Genomic DNA, 26,145 nt, shown 5'->3' on the forward strand with positions numbered 1-26,145 from the left:
AAGTGAGACACCCAGCAACCCAGAAGTATGAGGGCCGAGTAAGACGAGGAAAGAGCAAGAGTTCACCCTCATACAGAAAAAGGACTCCAAGCCCTGCCAAGTCAGCAGCTTTAATCACACCCGGGGCTTTGCCTAATTACAGGGTGAAAGCCAGGTCTAGAGGTAGGGAGATACTTAACTGTGTCCCAGGGAAAGCAGAGGGCAGAGACAGGCTGTGCAACTGTCTCTCCTCCACCCATGCCAACCCCTCAGAGCCTGGATCCTGGAGGAAAAGGCTGGGGGGCTGCAGCAAGACTGGCCACCGGCCTCTGAGACCCCGGGTTTTACGTTCCCTTGAGTGGGAATCCAGTCTGTATAGGGACCACCCTCTGGCCTTCCTGAGTTCTCTCACTGGAGGACTGGGACCCTCTGCACCCAAAGAGGCGATTCAATCCTAGCCCCGGGCTGATAAATTAAAAAGTTCTCTTTATTTCATTTGCTGGTTTGAGGTTCATTAAATTTTCCACAGATTCGCAGAGACGAAAGCAGTCAATAAACTCGGACAAAAGTGCCCGAACCAAAAAGGGCAGAGAATTGGGAAAAGGCAAGATAAAAGTGTTATCTGATCCCAGATCCGCAGGCAGCAAAGGAGCAGGGACTGCCGCAAGAATCTCAATGGGCCATCACCCTTCTCAGCGTGCCTCCCGTTAGTACCAACTCCTCATTCAACACAAAAGCCAAAGCACTAAAAGTGGTTTTCTTATGCTAATGTTGAAACCCAGCACTCAGTTAAAACACACTGTCCAGAAACAACCTGCCTTTTTAAAAGACACACATGTGAAACACACACGAAAGAAAGGAAGAAAGAAAGAAAGAAAGAAAGAAAGAAACCCACGTTGATTCGTTCTATTTAAACCCAAGTCCCGAAAAAAGAAAAAAAAAATTAATGGGTCCTGTCTGGTCACATCTTGAAAGAGTTATTTCCCAGCTCATGTATGATACGTAACAAGCCAGAAGGAAAACCTAAGTAGAAACAAGACTTCTTCAGTTGTTGGAAGGATTCAGGACAGTAAGCCTCTCCGAGAGAGAGGTCATCTCCCTGGGTTTTCCCAGGATTTAAAATGTGTGTTTTAAAAGTGACACTTTTGTCACCCTCAAAAATCTAAAAACAATGGCCAAAGTTTTCATTTTCTAAGTCCTTTACATTTTCCACAAGCCTTCAGATTTGGAAAAAAAAAAAAAAAAGACAAGTGCTGAGTATGGATGGAGCTGTGTTTACTTGAAAGCCACAGAATCATAGAGAAGGTGGTCTTCTTTACTCTAAGATCCTATCGGTCAGCTGACAGCCACTGCTGCTAACCTCAGTCCATACCTATCAGCAAAGGACACCAGAGTACTTATTCTCTTCCCCTAAGTTCTTTAAAAATGAGAGCACGCTGGGCACTAAGTATCTGGGTAGCCTGGCTGCCGACCCAGTCACCGACTCTACCCCTCCTGGTGTTCTAGAATCTGAGAACACAGTCTTTAGTTGGCATTCCTCACATGTCCATGCCTCTGATGCTTAGTGAAAAGAAGAAAGGAGGGAGTTGCTTCCCTGGGGTTCCCTTTCAATGGGCCCTGGCCCAGCAGCTGCAGCTGTCCACAGTGAAGTCCACCTGGCCTCTGGCCCCTGATGTGCCAGTTAACAGGCTACAGGTAGACCTCCCACCCAAGACCCCCGCCTAAAGACACAGGGAAAGCAGCCCCACCTTGTTCCCTGCGGTTTGCACCAGCGAAGGCCAGCTGCACCCACAAGGTTTTAGGACTCTGTTTTTGAGCTTTAACAAGCCAGCTGGGTGTGAGGGGTCACAGCCGCATTCACAGTGCATACAACAACCTCATGGTCTCATTTAAAGGGAACTGCTAGTGTCTGGGCACTGAAGTTTTCCGGGAGTGGAATGCTGAGGGAAGAAGAGTACTTAGTGTAGGCAAATATCCAATTTTGTCTGCCTGCTTGCAGACTGTCCCGGATTCACTAATCCAGCCCCAGGGGCTGCACTGTGTACAGGGCTCTTGTAGAAGTACAAAAAAAGAGTGAAGTATTTGTGTATTTTTCAGGCTGCAGTGCAAACAAGCCAGCTACAGAACACAGCCCCTGAGACCCCCACAGCAGCTAGGAAATGAGCCTGTGACCAGTAACCACACACACACACACACACACACACACACACACACACACAAACACACCCTCTTACAATTATGCAACTCAAAAGCACACCCTCTTTGATTGCTCAGTGCTCAATGTTCTTCCAAGCCTGCAAGGCCCAAGGAACATCCTGAGAAAGTGAAGCTAACTCCATATACACTTCAAGGTGGTCCTCCTTCCAAGCAAGCCCGGCTTGAATTTGGGAGAAGACCTCAGTGAGTCTGAATTCTGTGCATATTTCCACCATCTCAGTTCCCACCTAAGCACAGAAACAGATCTATCAATCCCAGTCCCAGTTCGTTCATGGAGGAGTCCAGCCCTGGGTGGGAAGATACTTGCTTCCCATCGGCCTCTCCCACAGATACAGGACAAAGACAAGAGCAGATCTCCTACAGGGCACAGTACACAGAACCTTCTTCTGTGTGTTGTGACTCTAAGCCCCCTAGAATCAGGAAATACCTCATGACATTTGGGGGCATCCTAAGTCTCCCTAAACATAATTAATGTTAAAACTCATCAGGTGAGCTTTCCATACAGCAGGCAGCGTCTGAGTAGAAACTGTATCCTGAAGAGGCCATACCCAACTCTTGGAACCCTCTAGAGAGAAGGAGCTGGTTGGAGAAAGGGAAAGCAAGATGTAGAGACTCTAGGAGTGAAGCCTTTAGCAGGAGGGGTCTGCGTGGTTTAGATTAGACATTCTGGGATTAGTGCCCAGGATAGAACAGAAGCTGGGAGAAAGCAAGAGCCTCAAAACTCAAAGCGAGTAAGCATCAGGAATGTTTCCTCCTACTTGGGGGAGACCAATCCAGGTAGGAACACAATGTATTCCCTCCCCAATTCCAGACCAACTGAGCCATTGAAGGGGCTAGTCCCCCAGACACACGGAAGCCTACTCAAAAAGGGAAACCGCAGCCAAGGTGAGGAAATGGGCGGGGAGGGGGCTCGAAGGAGAGGTGGCTAGAACAAACAGATAACATCAGGGAGACTTGTGACAAGCCCGCCTATTCTGCCCGCTATCCCCCCCGTGCTGTATATTTTGGATTTCACCGTTTATTTACTTTTCTTTTTTGGCACCGAGCCCCCGGAGCATGCCAATACAATATTTGTTTAAACACTATTTTATGCCGCTTGCGAGGGAAACGTTTACTTTCAAATTCTCCAACATCCCCCAGAGCCTCGTCTGCAAACAGCATATGAGCGTTTTACAACTGTTCCCTTTATCTGAAGCTGTGGGGATTAAACCTTTACACGCCCAGCGAGGGCGGAGGGGCAAGGGGCCCAGGACATCGTGCGGCCACCGAACAGCAAGATGAAGGATGCCCCAGCTGGGGAACAGAGAGGTACAGAACCCATCCCTTCCCAGTCTCTGAAGGATGAGACTACCAAGAGAAGTCTCTCCTACCCCTGCTCCAACTGGGATCGGCTCTGGGAATCACAGGACAGTTACACACACAGACACACACACAAAGCCTGGAAGGAGAGGCGCCCTGGGGGATCCCCACAAACTCCTTGCGTCTCTGTAGCCAGGTCACTCGAGGTGAAGCGCAAGGGCTCCATCCTTAGTGTCCTCAAGCTCTAAAAGTCAGGTTTCCTAGGAAATGAGAGCAATTGCTGCCGGGCTGAAAAGGAGCCCAGTTGGGTGGACTTCCAGCTCCCGGCGCGGCGGGAGCCCTCTCGAACTCACTCAAGCACACGGTCCCTCCCCCCACCCCCAATCCCGGAGGAAAAAAAACGCTCCCCTCTCTCTAAACCCTTAATAGGATTGGCGCCCAACTCTGTCCGCGCCGCTCCTCATCCATCACACACAGATCAAGTTGCAGTAGTGGATTTTTCAAATTCCTCAGCAAATATACTTGTTGAGAGATTGCTTGGGGGGTGTTAAGTGGGGGCTAGGATGAAAGCGAGGAGTAGGGGGAACCGATCCCTCGGCGAAGGATTACGCGTGGATCCATTCTGGAAGTCAAGGGGATCTGGAGACCTAGGATAAGAGAGAAAGGTAAGGAAGCCAGAACCGAGGTCCAGAGACTGGCGGCGGAGGGAAGGGGCAACAGGGTTCAACGAGAGGGAAAGAAGGAAGAAAGAAAAGACTGGCTCCTGGACGCGGACTCGCAGCGCGGAGAAGTAGAGTTGCAAGTTTCCAAGTGGCCGGCGGCGGTTGCAGCACACCGCACAGTCCCACAGGCGCGCTCCCAGCTGCCCATCTAAGGGAGCTTCGGCGCACCCCAGCCCCCACGTCGCCCCCAAACAGTTCCAGGCTCCAAGCGGTACCACCGGTCAAAGACCGGCCTACCCGAGCAACCCAAGAACAAGAAGCACTTCCCCTCAAGTGGAGGGCTGTGGTAATAAAATCGACCCCGGCCACGAGTTCTGATCCCCAAGATCCTCCTTAAGCCCTGCCGCTGCTGGACCAGGGCACTAATCAGGGTTGCCTTCTTTAGCCGGCCCCCCTAAAATCAGTGTCACGATCTCGATTCCGGTAAACGGATGAGAGACACTCCAAGACCGCCACAGCATCTCAGCCGAAGCTGGCCAGGCTAGGAAGTGCTTCGCCACCAAGAGTAAGGGGAGGAAAAAAAAAAAAAGAAAGAAAGAAAGAAAAGAAAAAAGGAAGGGTGGGAAGGCCAATGCAACTTTACCGAGGAGACAAAAGTTTGCCTCTAGCATGCAGGTGGCCTCTCGGGCGCCGGGCAGTGGTTGCAGGGCCCCATCCCAACTTGGCTGGAGTGGGGCTGCCGAGTGCGGGGGCTCCGGCTGCCGGGGCGGGGCTGGCCAGGCAGAGGAGGGGACCAAGGCGGGCGGGGGACTCGGGCAGTCCCTAAGGACACCAGGCCAGCAGCTCCGGGCGGCTGCGATGCTACGCACGACCCGTGCTCCTTCCTCTGGCTCCTCCTCGCCTTCCTCCGCGTCCTCTGTAGCCGCCGCCGCCGCCTCCCGCTCCTCCTCGAAGTCTCATTGATGAGAGGAGTTTGAAAAAAAGTCCGCGGAGCCGTGCTGCCTCGGCTGGCGAACGCCGGCACTCATGCAATCCATCAGCGTCTCTGGGATGGCGCAGCGCCCCCGCGCGCTGAGCTTGGGCAAACCCTGATCGTCGCGTCCTTAGCTTGCCCGCCCCGCCGCGTGCACCCTGCCTCTGAGGCTGGGGGTGGGGGGACACCACCCTGGAGGGGGATTGCCAGCGGGCGAACACAGACTCTCCCCCACCTCAGCTCCAGCAAGGAAAGCACCCCTTCGGAAAGTTCCAGCGGGGGACCAGAGAACCCAGGAGTTAGGGAGTGGGGGTGGGGGGTGACGACCCAGACGCCACTCTGGAGGAGAAGAGCTGGGACTATCGCAGATTCTTCCAACCCAGTTCGGAGGAAATAAAGCACCCCTACCAGAAAGTTCCAGCTACAGGAGCACACGCCAGTCTCAAACACTTTTTCTAAGGCGCCGGGTTGGGGGGTTGCTAACTCAAGTCAGATGAGCTCCGGAGCTCGGGCGCTGCGACTGCTGGTTTCAATATCTGAACTCCCCCTTTCTTCCCAACCCCCTCAGCCCTCCGCTGGTTGTTCCCAAAACTCCCGGATCCTCTGTGCGCCGTAGCAGAAGGAAGACACGTGGGTTGGGAAGCAAGACTGGATTCACGCAGGCCCTCGTCGCCCGGGCAGCTAGTGCAGGTGCCCGGGGTCCCAGGCGCCCCTCGCCATGGCTCGCTCACGCCGCCATCTGAGAGCACGCCGGCGACAAGTGACGCCAACCTTAGGCTTGCTGCTTATGTTTTGCAGTGAGAGGGGTCTTTCTTTCTTTCTTTCTTTCTTTCTTTCTTTCTTTCTTTCTTTCTTTCTTTCTTTTTCTTTTTCTTTTTCTTTTTTTTCTCTTTTTTTTTTAATCCCGGAGACTCCATTGAAGCTGCTGCAGCCAGATGGAAGTAATCAGAGGGAGAAGGAAGAATTAGGCTCACCGAAGTTGCAGGCCAAAGTGTAGATGAGGCTGTTCATGAAAGCATTTGCTTAAGTAGCCCCGGCTTTCCATACAGTCCAGAACTGTCCACTCCAAGAAGCAAGCAGGCAGCAAATGGCCGTGCCCTCCCAAGCCATGGGACTCAGCTTCCTCTCCTGGGCTCTGCTCTTAGAAAGCTGCCCGCGGGACTTCTTTATATTTCTTCCTGAGGTCTAGTTCCTTTGTATTGCTTAGCCTGCCATAGGGTATCCTCCTTTTAAAGGTGGAGTGACTGATGCCTGAGGACGCTTAGAAACTTGCCCACAATAATCTAAGGTCGGTCCATTTAAATAGAGGTGTCCTGTTGAGAATGTTGGTCACATCTCTTTCGAGCCCCTCCTTCTCAAAGCAAGAGAACCAAGCCTCCAGACCAATTCCACCCTGCCTTAGAGAAAGCTCCTTCTCAGCCCATGTTACTCACTGATTGGATCACTGTTGGTGGACGGCACAGTTTACACCGTGGGCTCTCCCTTAGCTTTATTTGTTTCTGCAAGTCAGTATCTATTTTATGAAATAGCCCAAGGCATTCCAAATGCTATGGATACTCTCCTTCCGAGGTCCACTTCCAAGACCCTGAGTTTTACATTTAAAGTTTATATTCCACATATTGATTTTGTGGGACAGGGTGTGAGGTCACAGTCCTCTGGCAGCAGTCAGAGGACAGGGCAGAGGGGGCTGTTTCTCTCCTTCTGTCATGTGGGTGCTGAGGACCCCACCCAGGCTCGCAGCAAGCACCTTTGCTGGCCTAGTCTTTTACTGACCTTGACTTACTTTTTAACAGAAGGGGAAGTGCTGTGTCCCATTCTTCCTTTCTTGTTACCTTCCTTCTTGATCTAGAGCGGGGAAGGGCAGAGATGCTACAAGGATTTGATGCTAACTTTGTCTTCCCCAAAGTCATCTTCCCAGGTTGGAAGTCAGGGGGAGTGGGGGTGGGGAGGTGACAAGGTGTTCAAATGGAAAACTTTCTGGTGTGGCGATACATGGTGGGGTGTGACAGGACGTTTTTCTGAGAAGATGCAGCTTGTGTCTACTTCTCTGCCCCTCACACCCAGGGAGGAACCCACAATAGTCCAAAGTGTGGATACCACTGCAGTCTGACTTGGTGAACCCATGAGGTTTGTGTCTTACAGGCTGTGGATGAGGAGTTACTTACAGGAACGGAAATGACTCAAAGACCAGCTGCACACTGAAGCCCACCCCAGTGTGGGGACAGCTTACCAAGCTGGGAACCTGTGCACCAGGCGGCTCAACAGACTGGAGAGTGTCCTGTGCTCTCCATGCCTCAGTGGGGCTAAACCTCTTCCAGACAACCAGCCGCTGTCTGCTTCTTTCAGGCTGCTGCTCTGGTGTCCAGACTTTGCCCCTTTGGCTTGTCTGAGCGTCTCCTTGGCAGCCCAATTTCTTCATGTGAGGGAGACTCTCAACTTTTATTATTTATGCTGGCAGGGAGGGGCCTAGTGATTCTGGTAAGTTCCAGGGCCTTCCTGAAGCTATTTTGAGTTGTTTACCTTCCTGTTCAAAGAGTTTCCCTGTAGGGTGGACTCTCTTTCAATCTCAGAGGAAACCTAAGTTAGGCAAGTGCCTTCGGTCCTAAGACTCCAGAGGCAGACAGACCTCTGAGGGTGAGAAGCTAGCCTGGTCTACACTGCCAGTTCCAGACCAGCCAGGGTCATACAATGAGACCCTGTCTTTAAAAACAAAAAGAATAATAATAAAAATAAAACCTTACAGAAGTCAGTACGGAAAATGTGGGATAAAGGCCATGGAGAAGGGCCAGAAGTCAGGGCACTTGGTGTGGATCTATTCTGACTTGATTGGATCCCTAGGACTCACGTAAAGTCAGGACAGACTCCAGCAGATTGTCCTCTGACCTCTACGTACCATCTGTGACATTTGAGCCCCGCCCCCAATACATGTAAACAAACCCCAGAAAAACAGAAAGAGATATCTGAAGGAGGCTGGCTTTTTCCTTTAAATGTCAGAACATCAGATGGTCACTCCTCCCGGCTGCTTCTTCTCACTCCCGCTGAGCTTTCCGAACATAGACAGCAAAAGTGAACCCTCTCCCTCCCTTGGCTGCATTTAATGACGCCATTCATATGGGCCCTGTGAAGCCAGGACTCCTTTCTCCTGGCTGGAATATTAGCGGAGTCAGCTGATTACTTCATTAAAGCTTGTCTCTGTGGGTTTCTTTGCGTTGTAAAGTTTGTGGAGAAATCTAAACAAATCAGCATCTGGAGAAAGAGGGAGAGATTGCTCTTTCTCTGTTTTTCTTCTCGGACCAGCTCAACTCCTGCCAGAATCCAGGCCCTCACCAAACCTTCCTGGCTTATTTTGGCAAGACAGTGGTAGCAGAGATGAAGGTGGAAATGTTTGGGGTTTGAGGGGAGCTGAGAAAACAGCACATCCCACTGTCTGCAGATGGTCAGAAGAGGTGCTCGCTTATCCCAGAGCTTATACTCAGTGTAGGGCATTAGTCAAGTCCGGCTTTCTTCTGCAGCTTTCTGTGTAGCCAGTGCTAGTGTCGTGACACCCACCATGGTGAGTAGCACCCACAGCATCCCTCCTTCCCTATGCTTCATAGTGATAAAGATGGACAGGGATGGAGGAAGTGGAAATGGCTTTTCTTGTCCTTCTTGGTGATTTGAATAGGATGTTTCCTGTAGTCTCATCCACTGCAATGCTTAGTTACCAGTGAATGGAATTGTTTGGGAAGAATTAGGAGGTGTGGCCTTGTAGGAAAAGGTCTGTCACTGGGAGTGAGCTTTGAGGTTTCAAAACCCACCAATACCCTCTTCTTTTCCTCCTCTTCTCTTTCCCTCTCCTCCTCCTGCCATTATGATAATGAACTAACCCTCTAAAACTTTATGCAAGCCCCAATCAAATGCTTTATTTTATAATTTACCTTGGCCATTTTGTCTCCTCTTAGCAATAGACCACTGACTAAGACACCATCTGAATGGGTGAAACCCTGTTCCCCGGGGAAGCTGTCTGCAATTCAGAGCCTTCTGAACCATGTTTCCATCCCCATATTTGTGTGGGAGTTTAGGGAGAGGGTACATTAAAAGAAAAACTTCTTGAAGGCAGGATTCCCTGTTACTCTCAAACTCACTATGTAGCCAAGGATAGCCTTGAACTTCTAATTTTCTCCCTCCAGCCCTGAATGCTGGGGTTCTAGGTATGCAGCATGAACTATACAGTTTGATGCATGCAGGGGATGAAATGTGGTACTTCCTAAGTGCTAGGCTAGCTGTCTACTGCGCTACGTGCTCAGTACTATATGTCTTAGATTTTTATATGACTGGCAGTGTGGTTTCTTCAAGCCATTGTCACCACTCAAAGGTAACACATCAAAACAAGGCATTACAATGTCTGTGACACTGTCAGGCAATGATATATCTTTTTTTTTCTTTTTAGGGATCATATGTTTGTATGTACAGAGGCCAGAACACAGCATCAGTGTTTTTCCTCAGAAGCCATCCACCTTCACTTTGGGAGGGGCTGTTTGTTTTGAGAGGTTACTTTTAGATTTAGTTATGTTTACGTTCTGTGCATGGGTGTTTTGCCTGCCTGTATGTCTGTGCACCACATGTGTGCAGTGCCTGTGGAGGCCAAAAGAGGGTACTGGATCCTTTGGAGCTACAGTTACAGATAATTGTGGGCTGCTATTGAGTGCTGGAAACCTGGCCCTCCACACTAGCCACAAACGTGCCAACTGCTGAGCCATCTCTTCAGGCCCACCCTTACCTTTGTGTTTTCAATCAGGGTCTCTTCCTGAGACCTGGGCTCACCCATGAGGCTGGCCTGGCTGGCCAGCAAACCCCAGGGATCCTGTCTCTGGCTCCCGCAGTTAAGATTGCATGTTCTATGACGTTACTACATTCAGCTTTTTACCTGGGTGCTGAGGCTTGAACCAGAATCCTCATGCTTTCCACCAGCTAAGCTGCAGCCAGCCCTTCATTGCAGTCTTATGAGACAGCTGTCATTTACCAAATCGTAGTTAGTTACACAGCTGCACCAGGAAGCGTATCACCCAGAGCGTAATGACATAAACACACAACTTCAGACAAGATAGACAAGAAAAGCAGGAGTTTGGCTCTGTTCCACAGTGTTGGGGACTCAGCTAGAAGGCTCTGAGGCTGGCTGGCACCAAGGGATGGAAATGAATTATTCTCAATATAAATACAACAGAGGGACTAGAGAGATGGTTCAGCAATTAAGAGTGCATCCTGCTCTTACAGAGGACCTGAGTTAGGTTCCCTAGCACCCACTCCAGGCAGCACACGACCACCTGTAATTCTAGCTCCAGGGAGTTCAACATCCTCTACTGACTTCAGTGGGCACCTGCATTCACACACATCCCCAGCACTGACACACACAACTACAAAAAAAAAAAAAAAAAAAAAAAAAAGCTTAGCTAGTTAAGATGGCACACACCCCCTTAATCCTAGCACTCAGAAGGCAGAGGCAGGCAAATGTCTGTGAGTTCCTGGACAGCCTGGTCTACATAGAGTGCTCCAGAAGAGCCAGGACTAAATAGCGAAGCTCTATGTTTAAAAATATAATAAATGTATAAGTAAAATTTTTAAATAGAATATTTTATTTTATGTGTACGTGCTTTGCCTTCATTCATGTCTGTGTACCATATGTGTGCCTGGTGCCCACAGAGGCCATAAGAAGGTGCTGGGTTCCCTAGAACTATAGTCACAGACAGTTGTGAGCTGCCAAGTGGGAGCTAGGACTCAAACCTGGGTTCTCTAGAAAAGCAGCCAGTGCTCTTAGTCATTGACATATCTCTCCAACACCTAAAAAATAGAAATGTAAACAAGTTTCTTTTGTTGTTGTCATTTGGGTTTTTTTGTTTGTTTATGGTTATTTTGCGACAGAGTTTCTCTGTGTAACAGCTCTAGCTGTCCTGGAACTCTGTCTGTAGCCCAGGCTGGCAGCAAACTCACAAAGATCCACCTCCCCCTGCCCCCGACTGCTGGGATTAGAAGTGTGCACCACCACCTCCTGACATAATCAAGACCTAGGTGACCACATACCTGCAGATTGTGCCAGCTGCTGGCCAGGGTCCCTCATCTGCATCTCTTCCATCTGCAGCTCTCTGTGTGTGTCTGGTTTTAGGCTAGATGGGACTCACTCATAGTGTGGTGGTAATTGTAATCCATGTGTTATATCTTGGATATTAAATGTCTATCAAAGGCCCAAGTGTCAAAGTGTTTGGTTTCCACCCTGTGACATCGCTGGGAGGTGGTGGAGCCTAGCAGAAAGGGTTGCTGCGCACACACCCTGGGAGGGGGCGTTGGGATTCCTACCTCTGCTTCTGGTGTTTGCTTCCCAGAAGGCAGGAAGCAAACAATTCCCTCCATGACACACTGGCTGCCAAAATGTACAGTACTGTTACAGACCTGGAAGCAGTGCAGCCACATGGCCTTCGATCTCAGACAAGATGGTTCCAAATAAACCGTCTCTCCTTCGACTGCCTCAGGGGCAGGAAAGATCACTTAGTGGTGCTGCCACCAAGTCTTCTCCTATTTTCCCTATATATTGTGTGCGTGTGTGTGTGTGTGTGTGTGTGCGTGTGTGTGTGTGTGTGTGCGTGTGTGTGTGTGTGTGTGTGTGTGTGTGCGCGTGTGTGCGTGAGAGAGAGAGAGAGAGAGAGAGAGAGAGAGAGAGAGACTACTCACAAGTATAGTGCAGTATGGAAGTCAGAGGACAGGTCTCAAAGTTTGGTAGGAGTCCCTTTATTGTCTAAGCCGGCCCCAATTCATACATATTTGATGAAGATTTAACATCAGAATTGGATGCAAAATATGCCTTGGATTTCAGAGACCAAATACTGATGATTGGTTGATTGATTGATTGATTGATTGATTGATATATTAACTATGGCTTGCATGAAGCTATTATTGTCAGCTTTTGAGGATGTAAAATCACCAAAGAAGCCTCTAGGCACAGCTGTGGCGAATGATCTGAGCTGGGTTGGCCTTTGGGCTTGTCTGGGAAGGAGTTAGGTTAGGTTCTCTGAGGTCGGAAGATCCATCCTAAATGTAGGTGGCACTGTGAGTTAGGATTCTAGACTGAACAAAAAGGAGAGAGCAGGGGCTGGGGGCCTAGGGGAGGTAGAGAGGATCAGGCATCAAAGCAGAGGTGTCCTTCACGGTCAGCCCTTACACAGCATGTGTAAGGTTCTGAGTCCCATCTCCAAGACCAAGAAGAAAAAAACTCACTTGCTCCATTTTCCCACTTAGTCTTCACCTCAACATAACAAAAGAGTTGGTCTAAGATGGTGGCTCACATCTTTAATCCCAACACTCAGAAGCATACACACTATACATACGCACACACTTTACACATGCACACACTATACACATACACACGCTATACACATACATATATACTATACACACACCACACACACTATACACATACATACCCATTATACATACACATAGACTATATACATACATACATATATACATCACCACCACCAACAACAACGACCAAATAAACCAAAGAGTCAATAAAAGTTTCCCTTTTCAGACAAAATACCTCCCGGTTCTAGTGACGCAGGTTTGTCAGCCCAACTACTCAGGAAATTAAAGTTTGATATTAGCAAGTTCTTGCATGGCAGGAAGAGAGAGAGTGCCCCCAGGCCTTCCAAACACCAGACAAGCACTCTGTCACCATATTTTAGCTCATACTACAGTCCATTGTGGTGGGGGAGCTAAGGGCCACTGGTTACATGGTATTCAAAATCAAGAAACAGGGAGAAATGGATGTTGGCTCCTATATCTGTCAGGATTCTCTAAAGGAACAAAACAGGTAGAATATATAAAAATATACTTAAAGGGGGATCTCTCAGGGTGACTTAAGGATGTGGTTGGCTAACCCAACAATGGCTTCTGACAGAAAGGCCAAAAATTTGGTAGCTGGATGTCTCAACAACCCCAATCTGGTATTGGAGCCAAGAGGATTCCCAGAGAGCAATTGATCTGCTGTCTATGTTGGAGTTCTGAAGAAGCAGGTTCTAATACCAGCACCAGTGAGGGAAGGCCTCAGCAACAGGGGAGATGAACTTGCCAATGAAAGCGAGAAAAGGTAAAATTAAAAGGTGAAAGCTTCTTCCTTCCACGTCCTTTTATCTGGGCTGCCCTCAGAAAGGGTGGTTCCAAGTTACCTCAAACGATCCAAAAAAGAAAATCCCTATGAGGGCTGGAGCGATAGATGGCCCAGAGGTTAAGAGCACTGATTGCTCTTCCAGAGGACCCCAGTTGGCTTCCCAGAGCTCATGTGGCAGCTCACAACTGCCACCAGTTCCAGTTTAATGTTTTCTTAAGACCTCTGTAGGCACCAGGCATGCCTGCAGTGCACACACATACATGTAGGCAAAACAGCCACACACATAAAATGATAAGTAAATAAAAACACTGAAGAAAAAAGGAAAATCCCTCTGAGATGTGCCAAACACTTAGGTTCTAGTTGATTCCAGATGTGGTCCAGTTGACAACCAAGACTGGCCATGACAGTTCCCTTTGTCCTTTTGATCTTTTAAAATTTATTTTATTAGTCCAGTATCCTGACCCTCAGAATGGTGTCATTGAAACTTAGGGTCTCAGTTACCTGGTCTGGAAGCTCCCTCACAGACAGGTCCAGAGGCTTGACTCCTGTGATGCTAGGTCCTGCCCAGCTGGCAGCCACTGCTGAACATCTCACCATGTATCTTCTTTGCATGGATAAATCCCATGAGAGAGCAAAGGCAGCATTAAGCAGATGAGAAAGGAGAAGACCATCATGCACTTCTAGTGCCTCAGTGATGACGAAATGTTAGTAATCAACTGTGAGCCAGTGAGCAAACACGGTTGTGGTGGGCAGAGCATTTACACAGCCCGACCTTGGGTCTCGAAACTTAATTCTCAAAGCCATAGAATTGACTCTGGCCTTTTAGAAGGTCCCTGATAGAGTTTGGGTAACTATCCAGGTACCTGGGGCTCTGTCAGGGAAAGTAGAATCATAGGAGGTCTGAGCTAATGGGAATCAGATGGCTGGGGACACTCCATAGATCCCCTACAGGGAACTCTGAGACTCTGATCCTTCCTCATTCTCCCTCACTATGAGGAAGAAAACATCCTCTTCTGTCACATAGCCATGTAGCCCAGGCTGGACTTGAACTCGCTGTCTAGTTGAGAATGATCCTCCTGCCTCTACTCTTCCAGTGCTAGGATTACAGGTGCGTGCACCACATCTGCTATGTGTAGCTCTGGGGATCCTGCAAGCCAGAGAATTTGTTCTCTCCAACTGTGCCACATCCCCCAGCTCCCTGTGTATAAGATGCCAGACAGTTCTATGAGCCACTCTTACAAATTGATCTTTGCTTGTTTTATGTGGTTTGTTTGTTTGTTTGTTTGTTTGTTTGGTGCTGTGAATGGAACCCAAGGCCCACCCAAGCTAGGTCCGGTGCTTTACCACCAAAGCAACCCTCTTTTAGCAAATGAATTGAACCCAGTGAGAGGGAACTCCAACTTTTACTGGGCAATTGGAAGTCCCAGAGGCCCAGGTTTACCTCTGACAGTAGTGAAGCTGAGCCCTGAAACTGTTGGACCTGAAACTGCTTCCAGATAAGTAATATAAAACTGACCTGAGGGCTGGAGGTGTGGCTCAGTGGGTAGTGCTTGGCTAGCGTGCTCTGAACCTTGGGGTTCACCCTCAGCACTTTATAAACCAGGACTGGTGGTGCACACTTATGATCGTAGCACTTGAAAAGTAGAGGAAGGAGAACCAGGAGTTCCAGGTCATCTTTGGCTGCATAGCAGGTTTAAGGCTAGCCTGGGCTACATAAGATTCTACTTCAAAGACAGACAGACAGACAGACAGACACAGGTACACAGAGACAGATAGACAGACAAAAACAGACACACAGAGACAAACAGACACACAGAGACAGACAGAAACAGACACACAGAGACAGACACACCAAAACAGACAGACATACAGACAGAGCACCACCTGACTTGAATAATAGAGCATCCATCCAGGTTGGCTACTGAAGGACTAATTATTTGCTGAGCCCCTCCTTTGGTCATAGAAACCTTTTGTGTTGGTTTTGGTGGCATAGCCAGTGTGGTGGCAAAGAAACTGGGAAGCTGTGCTTTGTCGTTTCCTGCTATGGCAAAGGCACTCTACCCTTGTAATTAAGTTAGAGTCTTGAAATGCAGAGCTTGGGTCTGCCCAGTCAGTCTCTGAAGTGGAAGGGAAGGATGAACAGTGGGTTAGGGAACTGGTCTCCATAGCCACTGCTAGCTTTGAAGATGGGTGAAGCACCTTGGATTAAAGAAGCTTCTAGAAGTTCAGGACTGTTCTGGTTCTTTGTGGTTGTGCTTGTGTGTTTGCCTATACAGGATTGTGTGCATCATGCTGTGTGTGTGTGTGTGTGTGTATGTGTGTGTGTGTGTGTGTGTGTGTGTGTGCGCGCGCGCGCGCACTGCACACGCGCCCGCACTGCAGAGATCACCCTAAGGTGTTCCTCAGGAGCCACTCGACTTAGTTTTTGACAGTCTCTCACTAGAACCTGGGGCTTGCCCATTAATTTGGCTAACCTAGCTGACCATTGATTCCCGGGCATCCACTGTCTCCAGCCGCAGTAATGGGATTATAGTCACAAATCTAACTGTTTAAGGGAGTGCCGGGGAATCAAACTGAGGTCCTTGTGCTTTTGAGACAAGCCACTGTTACCAACTTAGCCATCTCCCCTACTCCCATTGCCGGCTTTGAAGATGGATAAGGGCCCTGGGCTATGGAATGCAGCAGCTTCTGGAAGCTGAAAACCACACTTTTTCACAGCCAGCAAGAAAACAAAGTTCTCTGGGAACTGCCAGGAACCAGCTTCTGCCAGCAGCCCCCAGGACCAGGGGCCGTCCTCCACCGGAACCTCAAAACAAACTTGCTCCACTAGATACTCTGGTGGGGTCTCCACCCGGCTTCTGACCCTCGGACAGTAGAGATGCATATTTGTGTCCTTTTGAGCCGTGAAATCTGTGGCTATTTGTTACTGAGCGTGTGGAAAACTATTAGGGCTGGTTCAGGTTTAAACTATTAAAGGCACCTGCCGCCAAGACTTACAATCCAAGTTCCATTCCCCGGACCCACGAAATGAAAGCTGGGAACCAGCTCCTACACTCCGCGATCTCCACACGAGGTCCGGGTCTGGTTCTAGTGTCTGTGTGCCCTTGATAAACTAGCTTTTGGGGGCTTCCTCTTCCACAGAGGTAGTTATAGACTTTTTTGGCGTCTTGCACTGATTGTCTGCCCAGTGTATACTTTATTGGCCTTGAAGTTTGGCAAGGAAGTTAAGTTTTTTCTCGTTACAAAGCCGGGGATCCGGACTGCGTTCATCAGAAAGACTACAGGGAGTGGGTGAGGTCAAGCGAAGCGGCAGGGGAAGAGCCATTCACTCAACTGCGCATGCCTGTGTCTGTATGCGAGTCCTGAGGGTATTCAAGGCAGGAAGTGAGTATAGAGCACCCTGACTTTCCCAGACCGCCTAAAAGTTTCCTGCAAGCTTAGGTTTGGGTAAAGTGGGGTTTATGGCCACGAATCGAAGCTTCCGGAGAAGCCTACGTAGACTTAGTCCGTCATCTTCGCTCCCACCTTCACAGACTCCCCTCTGGGGCACCCAGGCAGAGGGTCTACCTGTCACGGGAGCGAGAAGTCAGGATGGCAGCAAGACTGCTTCCTCTCCTTCCACAGCTCTGCAGCCTTTAACTCTCTGCTTTGATCCAGCGCAGACAAGCCCGGGTGCTCCCTGTCTGTTCCTGTTGCTGGGCCTCAGCCAAGGATGGAATGTGGGAGGCCTCTGTGGCTTGGGGCTCCCCACCCTGTCTGAGCACCACACCTTCTAAAATTGAGGCAACCTCTGCTGGTGCTTGGGTCCCATTGCAAAGTAACTTGTTACCCAAAGCCTAGCCTCAGTTTCCCCATTTGTCAAACAGTAAATACCACTTAACCAAAGAAGGTTGTTGTAGAATAGTTTTGTCTTTAATTTCTGTTTTCTTTCCATTTGGTTTTGAAACAGGGTCTCAAATAGCCTAGGCTGGCCTCGAACAAGATATGTAGTCAAGAATTGTCTTGGGTTTCCTAACCTCCTACCTCTACCTCCAGGATGCTGGATTGATAGGCATGTGCCATTACACAGTGTTTAGGCAAGGCTGAGTGCCTGCTAGGCCAGCCTGCCCCATCAGTTCCAGCCCCTGCCCCACCCACATATTCATATGTGCATGTATGTGAATATTTCTAAGGAGCAGTAAGTATGTCTGCACCTCGAATCTTATAACTGTTAACAAATGGCCACATCTTATTGTTTGTTATAACATTAACCAAATGGTTACAATGTTGGGAAGGTTTGAGCAGTACAGTTCTCTCCCTCGCCCTAGTTTCTACATCTAACAGGAGCAGGTAACACTAGAACCTGGGGCCCTGGGGTTTGCCTTTCCCTGGAACCCTATGTTAACTCCAGTGTCCCCATCTCCTTCTGGTCTAGTGAAATGTGGCAGGCACAGGCTGCTTGCTGTCCCAAGCTGGAGACTCAGGAAGACAGCAGAACCTGATACCTGATGGTGTATGTGTGTGTATGTGGGGGTGTCACACATGAAAACAGTATGCAGAACTGTAGACCTTCCTATACCTGCCTCTGCTTTTCTTTGCCAAGTATCCTGTCAGCTTGGCCAGGATGGTACGGAGATCCATGAAGTCTGAGAGAGCTGAAGTGCAGACCAATTTAGGCTGTGGCAGTATTTCCTAGTCTCCAGGGCCTTATGCCTACCCCTCATTGTCTTTGATACTTCTCCCTGTCTCTGTCTCTCTGTCTGTCTCTCTGTCTCCATCTCTCTCTCTGTCTCTCTGTCTCTGTCTTGCTCTCATAAGTCCCTAGCCCTAGCCCTTCAACTCCATATGACTTTGAACTCCTAATCCTCTTGTCTCTACCTCCTGAGTGATCGCACCAGTTTATGTGGTGCTGGGGATAGAACCCAGAGCTTCATATGCACAAAGCCAACATCTACCAGTGGGCTCCATTGCCATCCTCCATGTACGATGTCATCATTCTCAACATGTATCCTGCCTTAGAAAGATGTCTACTGACCTGTCAGCCTCTTCTGGGTTTGACCTGCTCCCCAAAGGTGACAAAGGTCCCCACTTCATTTCTGTGCTCAGCACTTATCCCAGGCTTTGAGGCAGGAATCCAGAAATGTTCATTAAATCAGAGAGGGCTATGCTTAATCCCAGTGGCAGAGCATTGGTCCAGCAATCATGAAACAAAACAAAGCAAAAAGAACTAAGCACCAAAAGCTGGGGACGAGGATCAGCGAATAGACTGCTTGCCTATCACACACAAAGGGATCTGTCTAGTACTGCATAAACCAGGGATGGTGCCCTGTGCCTATATTCTAGTACTCGGCAGGTAGAAGCAGAAGGATCAAGAATTCAAGGCCATCCTCAGCTACCAGAAAGGTCCAGGATAGCCTGGGCTACATGAGGCTCTGTCTTGAATAGTATAGCTGCATGACAGAGTGCTTGCTCAGCAAAGCTCAGGAGATATGGGGAAGGAATTCTTATAGAATGCTGATAGGATGGAAAGTGGACTGAAGCCTTGTATACACCTGCACTGCTCTAGAAACAAGAGACGCCAGGGACTGAAGAGATGGCTGCTCTTCCAGAGGACCTGGTTCAATTCCCAACATCCACATGATGGCTCACAACTGTGCCCAGCTCTTTTGGTGTCTGAGGCATGCATGTGAGACACAGAGATGCATGCAGGCAAAATACCCATATGCATAAAATGAGGTTTATAAAAATCTTTTCTAAAAAAGTTTTTTTCTTTTTTTTTTTTTTTTTAAAGAGAAGCCTTTTGAGTGTTCAGCAGAGGAAACAATAATGATCATGTATATTGGTGGAGGTTATAAGGGTAGGGACAGGTACGAGTGGAGGGGAGATGAGTGGGATTGGGGCGCATGATATGAAATTCATAAAGAACCAATAAAAAGTCAAACAAACAAATAAATGAAAATGTGGTAAGTGGACACGATGGGATATTATTCAACCCTTAAAAGTATGAAAGCCTGTTCTTCCATACTACATGGGGGAGCCTGGAAGACATTGTTTTATCTGGAAGGAGCCATGCACAGACAAATACTGTGTGATCTTGCCCAGATGTGAAATTGGGAGTGGGGAGTTTGATTTAGATCAGAGGGCAGCAGCTGGGGAGGGAAATGGGAGGAAGATGGGGTGGTCAAGGCTTTGCATACAAAATTAGAGTCAAAGAGGAAGCCCTGGGGTCCCTTCACTCTGTAGTTATTACCTCAAACAATAAAGAATTGTTTATTCCAAGCAAGCTACAGGAAAGGACATTATCACAGACATGACGGATGTAATAACTATTCAGGTGGGGTCATTACATAAGGTATGGAAAACATACATGGAAACATGGTGGGTAATTTTTATGTGTAATTATAAATATGTATAATTACTATGTGTTAATTAGGAATAACATAAAGCTTTTTAAAGGGCCCATTGTAAACAGTGAGTGACTGAATCTGTGAACAGGTAAATCACCCCTACCTGTCCAGATGCACATCAGTCGACCAACCAGCAGGGCAGGCAGCTCAGAGGGGCGCCACCACCACCAATCAGGCTGTGTCACTGCCAATCAAAGGACTAGCCAGGAGAGATGGCTGAGCAGGTAAAGCGACTCCCTACCAAGACTGACAATCTGAATTTGTCACATGGTAGGAGAGACCTCACTGCCACAGAGGACTGGCTCTCTCTGAACTTCAGGGAGGCAAAGGAACCTGTGGTTGGGGTGGACCTCCAGGGAAAGGGACCAAGGCTGAGGAAATGCTGAGCCAGGATTCCTCAGCTGCAAACTGGGGGAAAACCAAATCTATGAACAGAAAGCAGACACAGACCTCGGGGTCTATAGACACATGACCTGGAACTCTGACCTGATGCTGGCTTTGGCTTTGTTAAAGTCATGTATGGGACCTGCAAGGTGGCTCAGTGTGTAAAGGTGCTTGCGGCTAAGACTGAAGACCTAAATCCAATCCCTGGGATCCACTTGATAGGAAAGAACCAACACCCCCGTAAGCAGTCATCTATGGGTTCCATGGCACATGTGCACAAGTTTTTACAGTCATGCCAAGTTTCTTTAGCCACTAGTCAAGTTCTTGGTTGGTCTTTGCCTTGCTTCTTTTGAGACAGGGTTTTGCTATGTAGCCCTGGCTGGCTTGGAATTCCTATGTCGCCCAGGATGGCCTGAAATTGACAATCCTCCTATGAAAGCCTTCCAAGTATTAAGGTCTACTCCAGCCCATGCCCAGATTTTAAGTTAATTTTGTTTCTTCGTAGTGTGTAAGAGTGTGGCATCTGTAGGACAACTTTGTGGAGTGGCTTCTCTCCTCCTACTTTTAGGTGGATTCTGTGGATTGAACTCACATCTTCAGGATCTTTTTCTAGGTGAGATGTATGTGTGTGTCTGTGTTACATATATATATGTAAATATGTATCATATATGTATCATATATATGAGATACATGCAATATATGTATATACACAGATATATATGAGAAATATATGTATATATGTATTCATATATATATGTCATATATATGTATATATGTGTGTGTATATATGTATATATGTATATATGTATATATGTATACACACACACACACACACATATATATATATAACAGAGAGAATACACACATCCCGGGGTACCCTTTTGGGAGTCAGTTCTCTCTTTCCACCATGTGAATTCCAAACACCGAGCTCAGGTCATCGGGCTTGGTAGCAAGTATATTTACCCACTGAGCTGTTTTGCTGCCCTGCCAACACATCTGGATTCAAAAACCACTAAAGATTGCTACACTACTGTATTAGTTAGGGTTCTTTAGAGTAATAGAACTTATAGAAGGAATTTCCTTTTTTACATATATAGAAAGGGGATTTATAGCCGGGCATGGTGGCGCATGCCTTTAATACCAGCACTCGGGAGGCCGAGGCAGAGGCAGGCGGATTTCTGAGTTCGAGGCCAGCCTGGTCTACAGAGTGAATTCCAGGACAGCCAGGGCTACACAGAGAAACCCTGTCTCGAAAAAACAAAACAAACAAACAAAAAACAAAAAAGGAGATTTATTAGAATCAACTAATCCAATAGGTTCAACTAATCCAATAGTGGGCTATGAACAGAAAGTCCAAGAATCCAGTAGCTGTTCATTCCCCAAGGTTGGATGTCTCAGCTGGTCTTTAGTAAATGCTGGGATCCCAGAGAAGTAGGCACCAGAGCCAGTGAAGGAATGAACTTGATAGCAAGTTGAGGGCGTGCAGGCAAAGAGCAAAAGCTTTCTTCTTCGATGTCCTTATGTAGACTTCCAACTAAAGGCATGGCTCAGATTTGATCTGGATTAAAATGTGGCTTCCTGCCATAAAGATCCAGATTAAAAGCAGATCTTTCTACTTCCAAATTAAGCAGGAAACCCTCAAAGGTCTGCCCTCTATTTTTGGGTTTTAGTTAATCCCAGATGTAGTCAAATTGACAACTAAGAAAAACCATCAAAACTACCAACCCCAGGAGCTGGCAGATTCTATCAACCTTTTTTCTTTTATGTTTACTTGCATGTGTGTGTGTGAGTACACACATATGTGTGTGCCCACCCTGGTACACATGGTATTCTCTCATGTCACCATGTGGGTCTCAGGGATGAAACTCAGGTTGCCAAGATTAGTGGCAAGCAGGCACCTTTACCCATTGAACCATCTCGCTGGCATGCGCCACAAAATTTTCTCTCAGTCTTCAGGAGACCAAACCCTGCCAGCACCCTGATGGAGAACTTCAGAACTTCCGAAGGAAGAGGGCTGGCCGCTCACAGACCTCCCAAGACAGGATCAGGGCATGGTGGTTCACATGTTTGCAGAATAGGGCTTTTACAGGCTTCCTATGGAGAAATCAGCCCCCTACTGCTGAAGACAGGCCTGTAGCCAACATGCCAGCCTCCAGCAGGGTCTCTGGAGAGCATTCCTGGTTAATAAAACCAAGACCACTGGCAAAAATAAATAAATAAATGAATAAAAATAAAAGTAAATGGAGAAAAAACTCCAAGTACAGCCGTGGGAAAATGAGAATTTTGGCCTTTGTTAAAAAAAAAATCATAATGTTACTTTCTGGAAGCCAAATATTCCTCAAAGGGAGATGATTAAACACATAATGGCCCTTCTTTCTGACTTGGCCAAGGTCCTAGCTCAAGCTGTACATTCCCTTCAATCCAGACCTACATGGAAGGATGTGCAGCTCAGTTTGTTGACCTTATGACAGTTTGAGAGGACTGATGGCCCAGGAGTCCAAAGCTGAGAATTCCAGGTATGAAGGCCCAGTGGTGTGAACCGAAGTCCCCAGAAAGCAGGCCTCAGAGTTTCCCAGTCCTTAAAATAGGAGTTGACTGAAGACATGTCTTCCACTCAGTAACTCTTGCCACATTCGTTTGGGAGGGTCTTCTAGGCGTTTCTCTGAGATCTTGCTGGCTGGAGTTGGGGAGCTGGAGGGCTGGGGAGGTCCTGAGGGGTGTGTCTGTGGGAGGCAGGCAACAACGTGGGGGGTGAAGGCAGGCTCAGGGCCGGATGGGTAGGAGCCTGGAGGCATGAGAGACAGGGATGGATTCTTGGTGGTTGGGGTGGAATTTGACATCCTGCCATTTCCCCTTATCTCCTCATCAGAAGAGAACCAGAGGAGAATGTGAGCTCACCCTAACGCAAGCCATTTTCACCTCCTGGTTCCTATCAATTAAAGCCTCTGTCATCTGCTGATCAGGTTTTGGAAGACTTGAAAGGCATTTCTGGGGCTCATTAGGCTATCAGAACTCTCGTGAATGGTTGTCTCCCTCTGTAAGACCAGGGAATCAATCTCTTTACAGGCGTCCACACAATGGAGCTGGGATTTGAAGCTCAATTCTGCCATTTATTAGCTATGGCGTGATCTCATGGTACTTTCTTAATTGAAGCCGTGCTATCCCCCTGTATCAAACGGAAGCAGTAACTGTCCAGGTCCACGTACACACACATCAGTTGATAGCTCTCCTGTTATGTTAGGTTCATACGGACATACTGGATATTCCGTGTGTGTGTGTGTGTGTGTGTGTGTGTGTGTGTGTGTGTGTATAGGGGGTGTTACACTACTCACATAGAGGACAGAGGACAGCTTGTAGGAGTTGTTTCTTTTTCACTATGTGAGTCTTAGGGAAAACTAACTCAGGTCTTTGGATTTGGCAGCATAGCAGCCTCAGTCTACCTCTTTTTAAAGATTTTATTTATTCATTTATTCATTTATTTATTTATTTGTGTTTGTGTGTGTGTGTGTGTGTTTATGACTATACATGCCCATGGATGCACGAAGGTGTTTGTAGAGGCCAGAAGAGGCCGTCATATTCCCCAGAGCTGGAGTTATAGACAGCTATGAGCTGCCCCATATAGGTACCCGGAACTGAACTCTGGTCCTTTTGAGAGAGCAGCAAGTGGTCTTAGCCACTGAGTCCCACCTTGCGTTTTGAGACAGGGTCTCTCATTAGTCTGAAGCTTGCCAAGCAGTCTAGGCTGGCTAGTCAGTGAGCCTGGGGGATTCTCCTGTCTCTGACTCTTCAGTACCAGGATTAGAAGGGCACACACACCATAGAGTGCATGGCTTTTTATGGGTTCTGGGGATAAGACTTAGGTGCTCTGCCTGCTCTGGGAACAATATACTGAGCCATTTACCCACCGAGGGAGCAACCTCCCCTCGCTGGCTGATGCTTGACATCTTTCCCCATCACATGCTCTTCTTCTGGCATTGGTCTCCTTAACAGTGTGCCCCTCCCCGCCCCACCCCTCCCCATCCCCGCCCCCGCCCCCAGCACATGAGCCAAGACACACCTGGTTAACTGCTATAGGAGAACACTGAGTATCTCCTAAGGCTCACGTGCTAAGGAATTTTTAAGAGATGGGGGCAAACGAGCAGTCATTAAAGCACTGGAGGCTTGTCCTTGAAGGGAGCCCAGCTCCATGCCCTGCTCTCTTGACTCCCTGGTGAGGGGGTGAGTGGGTCTTACTCTGCCATGTACTCCAGCCACGATGCTCTGCCCCACCACAGGCTCAAAGCCATGGGCTCAAGTGACCATAGACTAAAACCATAAGCTTCTATCTGTTCCTTCTTCCGTTCCTCCCTACCTCCCTTTCTTTTAGTCTATCTATCTATATCCATTTATCATCTACCAATAATCTATCCATCATCTGTTTATCTATCATGTTTATTTATCATCTATCTTTCCCTCTCTCTTCTCCCCTTTATTTCTCTTATTCCCACCCTCATCATCTTCCTCTTTTTTCCCTTCCATTCTCTCTCTCTTTCTTAAGAGAGGTCTCATCATGTACCGTGGGCTAGCCTGGAACACCTATTCTGCCGCAGCACCCCGAGTTCTGGGATTACAGACAGATGCCATCACACTGGCTGAACTTTTTCTAAGTTGATTTTCTCAAGTGTGATTGTTAAGGTTTACTGGCAAGTGGATCTAGAATCATCTTGGAGACAAATCTCTGTGGGAGGTCTCTAGACTGAGTTAACAGACGTGGAAAGATTGACTCTAAGTGTGGGCGGTACCCTTCTATGGGTTGGAGTCCAGGACCAAAGTTTAAAAGTGGGAGCTAAGCACCCACATTTACTTCCCTGCTTCTTACTTTCAGATGCACTGTGGTCAGCTGCCTTGTTCTCCTGTGCCAGGATGGACTGAAACCTCCAACTGAGAGCCAAAGGACCCTTCCTTCTTTCCTTCCTTCCTTTCTTCCTTCCTTCCTTCCTTCCTTCCTTCCTTCCTTCCTCAAGTTGCTCTTCTTGTCATTTTGTCACAGTAGCAAATAAAGTACCTGTGACCTGCTGGTATTTTTCATACGTACAGAGATTAAGCAAACACAGTATCTTAATCAGGAAGATATCTTAAACTGTCTTTCCTCCAAGAAGCCCTCCTGGACAAGAACAAACCTTCTAGTGGCTTGACGGACACCCTCTACCAAAGATGCTGTCATCACATGGCTCCCTGACACACTCAACTGCATTTGAAGATCTCTTGATGTGTCTTTCTGTTGGCTTCCTGACTTCAAGACAGGAAACATGCCATAGTCCTCCCCCTCCTCCTCCCCTTTCTCCTCCTCTTTTCCCTTCTTTTTTCCTTTTCTTTTCTGACAGAGTCTCACATAGCACAGGCTATGTGACTTGCTATGTAGCCAAGGATGACCCTGAACTTCTGATCCTCGTGTCTCCACCTCCAGAACACGGAGATTACAGATCTGGACCACCAGGCTTAGTTTACGAATCTGGGTGTGCTGGGCCAGCATGCTACCACCTGAGCCACACCCTCAGCCCCACTTAGTTCTTTGTTTCGTTTTGGTCAGGTGATCTTCTCTACACATATTTTCTCTTGTTGCTTCTTAACCAGCTCCACTGCTGAAGTCATCTATGGTATCACGAAGGCGGCAGATGGCAGCCATCCACAATTGCAGCCCAAGGCTGGGCAGTACCCAGGATCTCCTTGATGTTCTAAAAAGTCCCGTGGCAGACAAAGTTTGGAGCTGTGACGAAAGGATGGGCCATCTAGAGACTGCCATATCCGAGGATCCATCCCATAATCAGCTTCCAAACGCTGACACCATTGCACACACTAGCAAGATTTTGCTGAAAGGACCCAGATATAGCTGTCTCTTGTGAGACTATGCCGCGGCCTAGCAAACACAGAAGTGGATGCTCACAGTCAGCTATTGGATGGATCACAGGGGCCCCAATGGAGGAGCTAGAGAAAGTAATCAAGGAGCTAAAGGGATCTACAACCCTATAGGTGGAACAACAATATGAACTAACCAGTACCCCGGAGCTCTTGTCTCTAGCTGCATATGCATCAAAAGATGGCCTAGTCGGCCATCACTGGGAAGAGAGG

General features: G+C 48.1%; 1 protein-coding gene across 2 annotated transcripts in view; it reads right to left on the reverse strand.

Annotated features, from left to right (window-relative positions):
- Positions 1-5,904, reverse strand: part of Gli2 (GLI-Kruppel family member GLI2) — a 220,345-nt gene extending 214,441 nt beyond the window's left edge. The window contains exon 1 of one of the 2 annotated variants that reach the window (NM_001081125.1): positions 4,801-5,118. The gene's annotated coding sequence lies outside the window, so the exon portion shown is untranslated. Of the gene's footprint in view, positions 1-4,800; positions 5,119-5,538 lie in introns of those variants that run through there. The other variant, XM_030248278.1, reaches the window with a different exon arrangement.
- Between the last annotated feature and the right edge of the window lie 20,241 nt (positions 5,905-26,145).

The sequence above is a fragment of the Mus musculus genome, chromosome 1 (assembly GCF_000001635.26).
Source record: "Mus musculus strain C57BL/6J chromosome 1, GRCm38.p6 C57BL/6J".
Lineage (NCBI taxonomy): Eukaryota > Metazoa > Chordata > Mammalia > Rodentia > Muridae > Mus > Mus musculus.